General features: G+C 39.0%; 1 long non-coding RNA gene across 1 annotated transcript in view; it reads right to left on the bottom strand.

The window, feature by feature from the left end:
- Window positions 1-6349: 6349 nt before the first annotated feature.
- LOC129689063 (uncharacterized) overlaps window positions 6350-12373 on the bottom strand; it is a 6987-nt gene continuing 963 nt past the window's right edge. The window contains exons 2-3 of the long non-coding RNA XR_008722030.1: window positions 10154-10203; window positions 6350-6812 (exon numbers count right to left, since the gene is read on the bottom strand). This is a non-coding gene — a long non-coding RNA (uncharacterized LOC129689063). The remainder of the gene's footprint in view (window positions 6813-10153; window positions 10204-12373) is intronic.

The raw sequence follows: 12373 nt of genomic DNA, 5'->3' as shown, positions 1-12373 counted from the left end.
TAAGCTGTTTTTGTCAACATATTTTATCACAGCAATAGGAAAGAAGCTAAGACAGAAGGGAAAGGACTTAGAGTTAAACCTCAAATATTAGAATGAACCAAAGTATTAGGTGTTGGGAATCATTGCAGGAATTGTAGGTATGCTGAAAAATCCTATCTTTTACCTCATTTAGTTAGCTCCTACCTAGCTTTGGGAGTTTTATTTAGGCATAAGCCCTTCAGTTTAAATTGCGCGTGTTTAATCCAAAGCTTTCATACTCACTCGTAACTACTGGTCTGTTAGCGATACAGTTACTACTTGAATATTAGTCAGCTTTTCACTCCTATGACAAAACACCTAAAATAAATTTAAAAGATGAAAAAGACTTCAATGTTTTTTTTTCCATGTTTTCTTGGCCCATTGTCTTTTATCATGTGTTTAGAGAGAACATCATGATGAAAACACATGATATAACAAGTTTATCACCTTGTGATAAATTGAAAGAGAAGGGGAGAGTGAAATCTAGGAGTCCCAACACCCCCTTCAAAGCCATGTTACCAGTATTGTCTTCTTAAAATGAAGTCCAATTATTTTCTTTTAAGAATTACTTTTTATTCTTTTAAATACTTTGAAATAATGATACAAAATTGTGAAATTTTAACAATAATATAGAATAAAACAAAAATACCTTATATTGTATTTTTTTTAATTTAAAGGAACATATTTAACATGTCTCAAAGTACTTGAAGTCCCAATTCTTAACCGTTCCCAAACTCTGATTATACCACAGCTCAGGGACCAAGCCTATAACATATGGGCATCTAAGATGCATGTTAGATCTGAAATTAAGTAATAATTATTACTGCTCTATTAATTTAGTGTTTGTAATCATTAGCTATGAGTTGAGATTATACTTTAACTCTTTATTTGTGGTGTATAATAGCAATTTGAGGTTAAGTCCTAGTTCTTTAATAAATATTAGTTACTTGAATAAAGAGAAAAGTCAATGACAGAAGGACTTAAGTTTCTAAGTTTTCTTATATTTTAATTATTTTTTTTATTAATTACACTTTATTCATTTTGTATCCCCCCCATAAGCCCCTCCCTTCTCCCCTCCCGATCCCACCCTCCCTTCCCTTTCTGCATGCATGCCACTCCCCAAGTCCACTGATAGGGGAGGTTCTCCTCTTCTTTCTGATCTTAGTCTATCAGTTCTCATCAAAATTGGCTGCATTGTCCTCTACTGTGGCCTGGTAAGGCTGCTCCCCCCTCAGGGGGAGGTGATCAAAGAGCAGGCCAATCAGATTATGTCAGAGGTAGTCCCTCTTCCCATTACTATGTAACCTGCTTGGACACTGAACTGCCATGGGCTACATCTGTGCAGGAGTTCTAGGTTATCTCCACGAATACTCCTTGGTTGGAGTATGAGTCTTTGGGAAGTTCCTTGTGTTCAAATTATCTTGTTCTGTTGCTCTGCTTGTGGAGTTCCTGTCCCCTCCAGCTCTTACTATTCCCACTTCTTAGATAAAATTCCATTCACTCTGCCCATCAGTTGGCCATCAGGCTCAGCATCTGCTTTGACAGTCTATACTGCAGAAGCTTTCAGAGGCCCTCTGTAGCAGGTTCCGAGGTTGTTTCCTAGTTTCTTTTTCTTCTGATGTCCATCCTCTTTGCCTTTCAGGATGGGGATTGAACATGTTAGTTAGGGTCCTCTCTTTTGCTTAGTTTGTTTAGATGTACTGATTTTAGTGGGTTTATTCTATGTTGTATGTTTATATGAGTGAGTATATACCATGCGTGTCTTTTTGCTTCTGGGACAACTCACTCAGGATGATCCTTTCCAGGTCCCACCATTTACCTGCAAATTTCCTTATTTCCTTATTTTTCATTGCAGAGTAATACTCCATTGTATAGATGTACCACAGTTTCTGCATCCATTCTTCAGTTGAGGGGCATCTGGGTTGTTTCCAGCTTCTGGCTATTACAAACAAAGCTGCTACAAACATGGTTGAGCAAATGTCCTTTTTGTGTAATTGAGCCTCTTTTGGTATATGCCTAGGAGTGGTATGGCTGGATCTTGAGGAAGCGCTATTCCTAGTTGTCTGAGAAAGCGCCAGATTGATTTCCAGAGTGGTTGTACCAGTTTACATTCCCACCAGCAGTGGAGAAGGGTTCCCCTTTCTCCACAACCTCTCCAGCATGTGTTGTCCCTTGAGTTTTTCATCTTGGCCATTCTGATGGGTGTAAGGTGAAATCTCAGGGTTGTTTTGATTTGCATTTCCCTAATGGCTAATGAGGTTGAGCATTTCTTTAAGTGCTTCTCTGCTATTCGATATTCCTCTACAGAGAATTCTCTCTTTAGCTCTGTTCCCCATTTTTTAAGTGGATTACTTGGTTTGTTGCTTTTCAGCTTGTTTAGTTCTTTATATATATTGGATATGAATTTTTAAAAAAATTAAAAATTTATTTTTAAAAAAATGTTTGTATGTGGCTATTTTACCTGCATCTGTTCCTACACAGCATGTGTGTGCCTGGAACCTGCAAAGGCCAGAAGAGGGCATCAGATCCCTGGAACTGTAGTTACAGTGTGTTTTCTAGAAGAGTAGTCAGGGCCCTTAACTACCCCTCTCTACAAACCCCACTTCCTAAATTTTAAATTCTTTATACAACCAATGTTTCACTGATATGCCCTTTGATTACTATACCTCGTCCTAAAATCTCAGCTGTCTCACCCAAACTGCTGACTTATTTTGTAAATTGAGGTGAAGCAAGATTTTCTTTAAATACAGTACCCTGTGGGTATGCAACATTCAGGTGGTTCTGACAGCATATAGACAAACCTATGCAAACCCAAACAGAAGACACGCTGGCAAAGAAAATGAAGTCAAGCAAACAATCCCACTAAATTCATGGAGTTCTGTGCAATTGTTAGCTTCTAGAAAATAAAGAGCCAGTTTTCTTTAAGACTATAGCCCCTGGTAATGTCACCACTATCCAGTAAAAACATCACATTTAAGAATGTTTTGATAGCACAGACTCATCTTGAAGGAGTGAAAAGAAAATATGACACAAAGTTGAATGGGTAGGGAAGGAGTGTGAATTGGGGTAGATGATATGGGGCAGGGAGGTGAGTATGATCAAAATATGTTGTATGAAACTCTCAGCAAACTAAAAAAAAAAAAAAGCATCTTGCAAGACATGAAATGGTTGGAACAGAGTATAATTAGTGAATTTTCTAAAAGTAGTTCCACACTAATTCTAACTTAATCTCTTCTTTGTTTCCCCAGCATCAACCTGACACATGCACAAGTGTGCTTCACATTGCTTCAAGTCAATCAAGAAGCACATGTTTTATGCCCACTATAGCTGAAGGACTGTAGCAAGGTGCTCTGTTTGTGTAGCAGATATTGAACCTCTTTTGATTTCTGTAGCATGTAAGACCTCAATGGTAATTAAAAATGTGTTGATATCCGTTAAAATGAAAACCACAAACTAGTGCCAATTAAAAAAATTCTCAAGTCCTAATTCCAGATAGTTCACTGACACAAGAAAATTAAATGACTTAAGCAGCTCCACATGGCATGAATGCTGACAATTACAAATGCAATGGAATACTAGAGATGTCCACATCTGAGCCGAGTCATCACTATCACTATGGAAACCATCCCCCACCTACTTAGGAAGAAACAGCAGCTGTTCAACAGCCAGCCACCAAGAAAAATGCAAATGAGTCGGAAGCAGAAAAACCTCAAGATTCACTTAAAGTCATTAAAGGGATGAAATTTGGGGTAAAGAAATAAGATTAAGTGGTGATTTAGAAAATTAGGCTATATTAGCCTCCTGTGCATCTGGAAGATTGCTGCAAGGTAGAGGTGCGAGGTGGTCAGAGATTTCCATCAAACATTCCAGTACATCACCATGTTGGGATAATAACCGAGGGAATTTTGCAAAGTTAAATTTCAAGGAGAAAATTAGTTTTTGAGAAAGGAACTGGGGAAATATGGGGATTCATTTAGAAGAGAGAGAGACAGAGACAGAGAGAAAAAGAAGAAAAAAAAAGTTAAACTATGTCATTCATACCACACAAAAAAAAAAAACTGAAAAGAAGAGGAGGCTGTTGCATGGATGAAATATGAAATGTTGATTACATTATGTTTCTTTTATGTGAGCTTTTTTGGGTACATCTTTCTACAAAGGTGTCATTTATCTGTAATAGTGATCCTGATTTGAAAGCATTGGGTACATTTTCAGCTAAATCAAATCATTTGGACTGTATCAAGACAGAGAGCTTCTGAGGGCTGTACTTGCATGGAAAGCTCAGAAATGAATTGGGAAGAAGAGCATGAAGACTGTACTTAAGTACTAGACATTGAGAATACCTTTTTAGCCCATTCAAGACCATATGCTACAATTTCGAGGTGAGGAATCTTTCAGCATGATGTACTCCTTCCAAGGAAGAGATGAAAGGTCAAACTCCCACAAGAACAGAAAAACACATATAACCTGAGGATAAGACTGCAGAGAGACAGGAGAGAAATAGAGGGATGGGGAATGAGGGGGGGGGAGGAGGAGAACAATTAAAAACCAGAAACCCATATAAAAAAAATAGGAAACATTTCTAGAAAGCTCACACAGTTTATTTTCCTTCCCATCCCATGTCCCTGCATTCCTGTTCTCAATTATAATGCAACCTCCCTTATTGTTTAAGGTGGTTCTAAAATAGCAATATTTCTAGTACTATAAACCTAAGTCGCAACATTTCTATTCATGTTTTTATTCTGTCTTTGCATTTGCAGAATTTTGCATTTTCTTGAGGTATCCATAAAAACTATGTACAACTAATATATAAAATGTGATTAATCTGGTGTACATAATTCTCAGACCCTACCATAATCACAAACACCACGTGCAATCAACATGCCCATGTTCTCCCTCTATCTACATTTTTTATAGACATTGGCTTTTTTGGTTTTGTTCATTTTTGTTTGTCTGTTAAAGTCGTTAACATAACATAAAGTCTCTCTTGAAAAAAAAATTTGAGTCAGGGTTTCTTTTTGTAGCCTTGGCTGTCCTGGACTTATTTGTAGACTATGATGGCTTCAAACTCACAATGATCCACCTGCCTCTGCCTCCCTAAGTGCTGGGATTAAAGGCCTGTGCTACCATGGCCTGTGCTCCTTGACAATTTCTTTTTTTTTTTTAATTTCAGTTTTTTACTTTACAATCTAAGGGTGCCCCCTCCTACCTCTCCTCCCATTCCTCCCCCATTTTCCCTCCTTCTCCCTTCCCTTTCTTTTTTCCCCCAAGAAAAGGGGAGTCCATCCCCTTCCGCTCCCTGGAATCAACCCTTCCCAGCACATCAAGGCACAACAGGACTGAGCATATCCTCATCCCGAGGCCAACAAGGGGAACACTGGCAGGGGAAATTTATCCAAAAGCTGGCAAGAGAGTCCGTGTTAGGAACAGCTTCCCCTGTCCACTCGCCAGGTGCCTCATACGAAGACCAAAGCACCCTTCAGCCATGCACTCCCTCTGCCAACATTTTTTGTAAACATTAGTTTATTGATTTTGTTCATTTTTTGTTGTTGTCGTTTTTTAAAGCCTTTAACACAACACAAAGTCTCTCCCTAGTTTATGTCCCAGTCTCTGTAAGGCCCCATGTGTCTGAGTTAGTTGTCTCTGCTGGTCTTTCTGGGAGGTTCTCCCAACACTTCCACTGAACCCACACTTCTCTGCCCCATGCTTGGCTGCAAGTCCCAGCATCCACTGCTTGCTGGAGCCTCCGAGAGGACAGTCAAGTTAGACTCCTCTCTGCAAGCACAGCAGAGCATCATCAATAGTATCAGGCGTTGGCTCTCTAATGTGGGATGGGTCTCAGGTTGGACCAATCATTGGTTGGAATTCCCTGAATCTTTGTTTCCCCTTCATCCCTGCACTTCCTGTAGGCAGGGTAATTTTTGAACAAGAAGGGAAACTGATAAGTGAGGGGGCAACTCTGTTAAGCTGGAGGCCTGCTGCAAGATGGGCTCTAGGGAAGACATGGGTGTGACTCTAGTTAAGACTCCTAATGGAGGAGAGGAACACACATGAAGATTGGGTGACGACCTCCTCACCAGGAAGGACTAGTGGAGGGAGGGGAAACCCCCCCCCATGAAACTTTTGATCCAAAAATAATCCTGTTTGACAAATTATTTTTTTAATTTTTATTTATTTATTAACTTTTACAATTTATTCACTTTGTGTCCCAGTTTCAGCTCCCTCCATCATTTCCTCCCAGTCACACCCTGCCTCCCTCTTCACCCCCTATGCCCCTCCCCTAGATCACTGACAAGGGAGGTCCTCTTCCCCTACTATCTGACCCTAGCCTATCAGGTCTCCTCAGTATTTGCTGCATCTTCTTCTTCTGTGGCCTGGCAAAGCTGCATACCTCCCTCCCCACCAAGGGGAAGGTGATCAAAGAGCTGGCCACTGAGTCCATGTCAGAGATAGCCCTGCTCTCCTTACTGGGGAACCTACTTGAAGACACAGTTGCCTATGGGCTACATCTGAGCAGGGGGTCTGGGTCCTCTGCATGCATGGTTCTTGGTTGGAGCATCAGTCTCTGCAGGCCCCCCTGGGCCCCCCTGGGCCCCAAATTTTTTGGCTGTGTTGGTCTCCTTGTGGAGCTCCTGCCCCTTCAGGTCTTTCTATTTCCCCGTTTTTCCATAAGATTCCTTGAACTCTGCCCAAAGCTTGGCTATGAATCTCAGCATCTGCTTTGATACCTTGCTGGTGGAGTCTATCAGAGGCCATTTGTGGTAAGCACCTCTCCTCTTCCCAGTCTTCTCCAACTTCTAGTATTGAATGACAAAGAAACACTCAAAAAATGCTCCATATCATTAGTCATCAGGGAAATGCAAATCAAAATGACTCTGAGATTTCACCTTATACACATCAGAATGGCTAAAATAAAAAACTCAAGTGACAACACAGGCTGGAAAGGATGTAAAGAAAGGGGAACCCGCCTCCATTGCTGGTACAAATGTAAATTTGTGCAACCACTTTGGAAATTAATCTGGCACTTTCTCAGAAAATTAGGAATAGTGCTACCTCAAGATCCAGCTATACCTCTCCTAGGCCTATATCCAAAAGATGTTCAACCATACAAGAACATTTGTTCAACTATAATCTTAGCAGCTTTATTTGTAATAGCCAGAATCTGGAAATAGCCTAGATGTCCCTTGATTGAAGAATGGACACATAAATTGTCCTATATTTACACAAGAAAATACTACTCAGTAATTAAAAACAATGAAATTATGAAATTTGCAGATAAATGGATGGAACTAGAAAAGATCATTCTGTGTGCAGTAACCCAAAAACAGAAAGATATACATGGTATATACTCACTTGTAAGTGGATATTAGCCATATAATATAGGATTAACATACTAAAATCTAGACCCTAAAGAAGCTAAACAAGGAGGGCCCTGGGGAAGAAGGTTAATGCTCATTCAGAAGGGCTTGACAAATTCTTTTTCTTATTTTATTTTTATATTAATTACAGTTTATTAGTTTGTATCCCAGCTGTAGCTCCCTCCCTCATTCCCTCCCAATCCCACCCTCTCTCATCTCCTCCCATGCCCCTCTCCAAATCTATTGATAGGGGAGGTCCTCTGCCCCCTCCATCTGATCCTAGATTATCAGGTGTCATTGGGACTAGTTGCATTGTCCTCCTCTGTGGCCTGTCAAGGCTATTCCTCCCTTAGGTGGAGGTGATCAAAGAGCCAGCTACTGAGTTCATGTCAGAGACAGACCCTGTTCTCATTACTAGGGATCCCACTTGGATGCTGAGCTGCCATGGGCTACATCTGTGCATGGGTTCTATGGGTTATCTCCATGCATGGTCCTTGGTTGGAGTATCACTTTCGGAAAAGACCCCTGTGCCCAGATTTCTTGGATCTGTTGTTTTCCTTGTGGATCTCCTGTCCCCTCCAGGTCTTTCTATCACCCCCTTTTTTCATAAGATTCCCTGCAATCTGCCCAAAGTTTGGTTATGAGCCTCAGCATCTGCTTTGATACCCTGCTGAGTAGAGTCTTTCAGAGGCCCTCTGTGGTAGGCTCCTGTCCTATTTCCTGTTTTCTCTCTCTTCCCATGTCCATCCCATTTGCCTTTCTGAAAGCAGATTGAGCATCTTACCCAGGGTTCTCCTTCCTGATTAGCTTCTTAAGGTGAACAGATTTTAGTATGTTTATCCTATATTATATGTCTAATATCAACTTAATAAGTGAGTATATACCATGTGTCTTTCTGCTTCTGGGATACCTAACTAAGGATGATCTTTTCTAGATTCCACCATTGCCTGCAAATTTCATGATTTCCATTTTGAGCTATTGCTTATGAATTCAAAGCACTAGATTTTTCCAGCAGATCTCTGCCACCCACACACCTTGTATAACTAAATTCTTAAAGATGGCAAAAATTATTATAGTCCTGGACCTTTAACTCAATGGATGGAGTCAAATTATTCTCCAGATAAATATATTCTCAAGTGCTGTGATGGCTAAATGAAGAGGTGAGTAACTGGGGAAAAACTCAAAATCTTAGAATATGGAAAAGTTTTGTAATCAAAATGAAGGGAGAAAAAATGTGATCTTATATGTCTATATGAGTGAGTATATACTCACTCATATAGACATATAATATGGGATAAACCTACTAAAATCTGTACACCTAAAGAAACTAATCAAGAGGGAGGACTCTTGCTAAAATGCTCAATTCTTATCTAGAAAGGCAAAGAGGATGGACATCAGAAGAAGGAGAAAAGAGGGAACAAGTCAGGAGCCTGACACAGAGGACCTCTGAAATGCTCTGCCCTTCAGACTATCAATGCAGATGATGAGACTTATGGGCAACCTTTGGGCAGAGTTCAGGGAATCTTATGAAAGAAGTGGTAAACAGTAAGATCTGGAGAGGACAGGAACTCCACAAGGAGAGCAACAGAACCAGAAAATCTGAGCACAGGGGTCTTTCCTGAGACTGATACTCCAACCAAGGACTACGCATGGAGATAAACCAAGACCCCTGCACAGATGTATCACGTAGCAGGTCAGTATCCAAGTGGGTTCCATTGTAATAGGAACATGGACTGTCTCTGACATGAACTGATTGACCTGCTCTTTAATTACCTCCTCCTGAGGGGGAAGCAGCATTACCAGGCCACAGAAGAAGACACTGCAGCCACTCCTGATGAGACCTAATTGACTAGGATCAGAAGGAAGGAAAAGAAGACCTCCCCTATCAGTGGACTTGGGGAGGGGCATGCATGCAGAGGGTGGAGGAAGGGAGAGATTGGATGGGAGAAGGGAGGAAACCACAGGGGGGATACAAAGTGAAATTAATAAAGAATTAAAAAAAATAAAATAAATAAAAAATGCAATCTACAGACATTCAAAGACATGCAAACTCCTCAACAACATAAACAATGTGTTTCCATTAATTTTCACAATATTTTGGCAGAAATAACCTCAGGTATCCTTGTGGCTGCCCCAGCCATTAACTCACAATGGCTCTGGATAAAGACCATCTTGTCATTTTCTTTATTATCATCATTATTTTTTTATAATTTACTTATTGCATATCTCCACTGAAGCCCCCTTCCTCAACTCTTCCCAGTTCCACAGTCCCTCCCTCTTTACCCCTATTCCCTTCCCCTAGTCATCTTCAGTCTTCCATTGCTGAAATTCTGTGCTACTTTTGAGTGTAAAATTGGAGTATTTGCTTGAGCCATGAATACTTCCAAATCTTATACCATATTCTCAAACTGGTACAAATGTTTCACCATGGTACCCTAGCAACTTCTTTGCTTCAGGAATTATTCTCTAGATTGAAGTAAGTACTCTCTATTTTTCTCTCTGTCTTTCCACCACCATGTTTAAATGCTGACTCACTCAGAGCTAAATGCCAGGATATCTTGTATCTTGCAAGCTTTACTGACTCAAGATTTTTCTCCTCGGTTGAAGCACAGAACCTGCTAGCTGCTTGAATATGTAGGAAGATAAAATATTAAATCATGGAGTAACAATAATCTATCATATTATTTCTAGCTTATCTTTCCGTAGGTTTTCTCATTATTTTTCTTGAGTTGAACCTCAAATTCTATGAGATACAAAATTCAAATTTGAAGGATGCTTACCGAAATATCTGTATGAAGCTTAAAATCTCTAGGTGAGAGTTCTTTAGGACCTAATACAGAAAAATTGGAAAAGCTTTACAATTACAGATGGGTTTTAAGACAGTTATATCTCTGAATCATGTTTTTTAATTCACTACATATCAATAGTGATACCCAATACCACAGAAAGTTCTTTAACCTGAATCCCATTAGCCATTTGACTTGTGCAAGAATGTGAACAGTGTTCCAACAGAAAGCATCTATGCCTCAAGATATCATAAATCCATGATACGGTACAATAAAGCTTTTAAAGTAGATATTTAAAAGAAAAATGCTGATTTCCTTATAAAATATTAACACTGCTACTCAAATTAAGTCACTAGATAGGAATTCAAATTACCCAAAGTTATTGTTCTTTTTAGATCAATAATTTCACAGTCAGAAAGAAAAATAGCCAGGGTGATAAACGACAGCTGAGACTTGATTGCCATGTTCCTCAGCATCTTTCCATCTCTCTAAGAAGTCTTGCCTTGGTAGGAGATCTTGAGCAAAAGCAAAAGAGAGGCAGGAATAGGGCAGAAAAACACTGTACGCTTAATTACAAATGGGAACAGGAGAGAAACATCTTAATGTATGGCCTGGGGAAGAATTGACACTCGCTTTTCTTTCAAAACACACATCCCTCTCACATTTACCTTCTTGAGCTCTTTATGATTATTTTTCTATCTTTTTATCACTTTCTGTGGGCACAATAACTGGCTTAAGATAAAAGTAGTTTGTGACTCATATATTATTACAAACATTATGAAGATGCTAATATAATTGTTAATAATACCCATTCTATATAAAGACAAATTTTTACTTTTTCCATTTAACAAGTGATGCATACTGTTTCATTTACTTTAAATTAATTATGTAATAAAAGCATGAGTTGTCAACAAATAAATTCAAGAATGACACATACTGTTTTTGTTTGGAGAACTAATGGATTTTAAAATGTGAATTAAAATTTAGCTGTGCCTCATCATTGCACACATAACAGAAGAACAACCTTGTGGTGATTGAATTTGGAACCCAGGAAACTACATCTCAGAAAAACAACTGTTTTAGTTTTAATGTGTTCATAATTTTATTTTTCCACCTTATTAAAAGTAAATGTTGCAGGTTGCTATTGCCAGACAATTGCATTTTTAAGGTTATGTATGGGGCCACTGTTTATTCCATTGTATCAAAAGCCAAATTTCATTCAGTTATCACTGTGTTTTTAACTACCAAGTATATCATGACAAAAAGTCTGACTGATTTCAGACACATACAATGTCCCTGGAAGGAAAGGCACAGTTTTATAAAGCAAGACATTTAAAATACACAAAGCAAAAATTCTAATTAAGTACCTCCCAATCTCTGTGAGACTTTCTCAAATCTTGATAAAATGATTGCATTTCTAGAGGTAAAATACTAAGATCGTTCTAAGGTAGAAAAAAATTAAACAACAGTGACAGATAAAAGGGTGTCCTCAATGCCTGTGAAAGCACCAGCAGCCTGATGATGGTTAGCAACAATGAAATGGGTCAAGGAGAAGTTATAGGTAGGCTAGAAGCAAACATATGTAAATACACATGTGCTGGGCATTAAAGTTGATGTATGATTGCAATTAAGTAGATAAGTCAAGTTGGCTAATCGACTGTAAAAGCAATAAATTATATCCTACTTAATCCTGGAAATATATATACCATAAAGAGTCAAAATCTGAATAAACATTTTAAAAGGAAAACAATTAAGAAAATAGAAGCAGTATATACTGTTGTAAGTGGTGATTAATATTTACTATTGATATATCTTTTAGTAAATCTGCTGTTAGTCCTAAACAGCTATATAACCAAATCACCACACAGAAACTATTATTTATTTAGTTAACTTAGAACACAATGCTGGGCAATTGTGTTCTAATCCTAATCCTCCAAGACGTCATAGTTTCCTAACATTTAGATTCACCCATTATACTTGATTTTTGTGAAATCTTAGTTCCAGTCCATCTCTCTATGGCCTTCCAAGACCTCTCACCTGCTAGGCTCTCTTCCCCCTCTGTTTTTTGGCTCCTCCCTCTCTTCCTGCTTCCTTTCCCTTGCTCAACATTGTGGCTAGTTGCTTTATTTTGGCATGTTTACACAAAATTGCAACAGGTGATGCTTAGAATAAATATCACAATGCAATGTCCAGATTGAAACCGGGGGGGGGGGG

This window comes from Psammomys obesus, unplaced genomic scaffold, assembly GCF_907164565.1.
Source record: "Psammomys obesus unplaced genomic scaffold, mPsaObe1.curated_primary_1811, whole genome shotgun sequence".
Taxonomy (NCBI): domain Eukaryota; kingdom Metazoa; phylum Chordata; class Mammalia; order Rodentia; family Muridae; genus Psammomys; species Psammomys obesus.
Note: the sequence above shows the minus strand (reverse complement) of the source record. Positions and strands in the feature narration are given on the sequence as shown.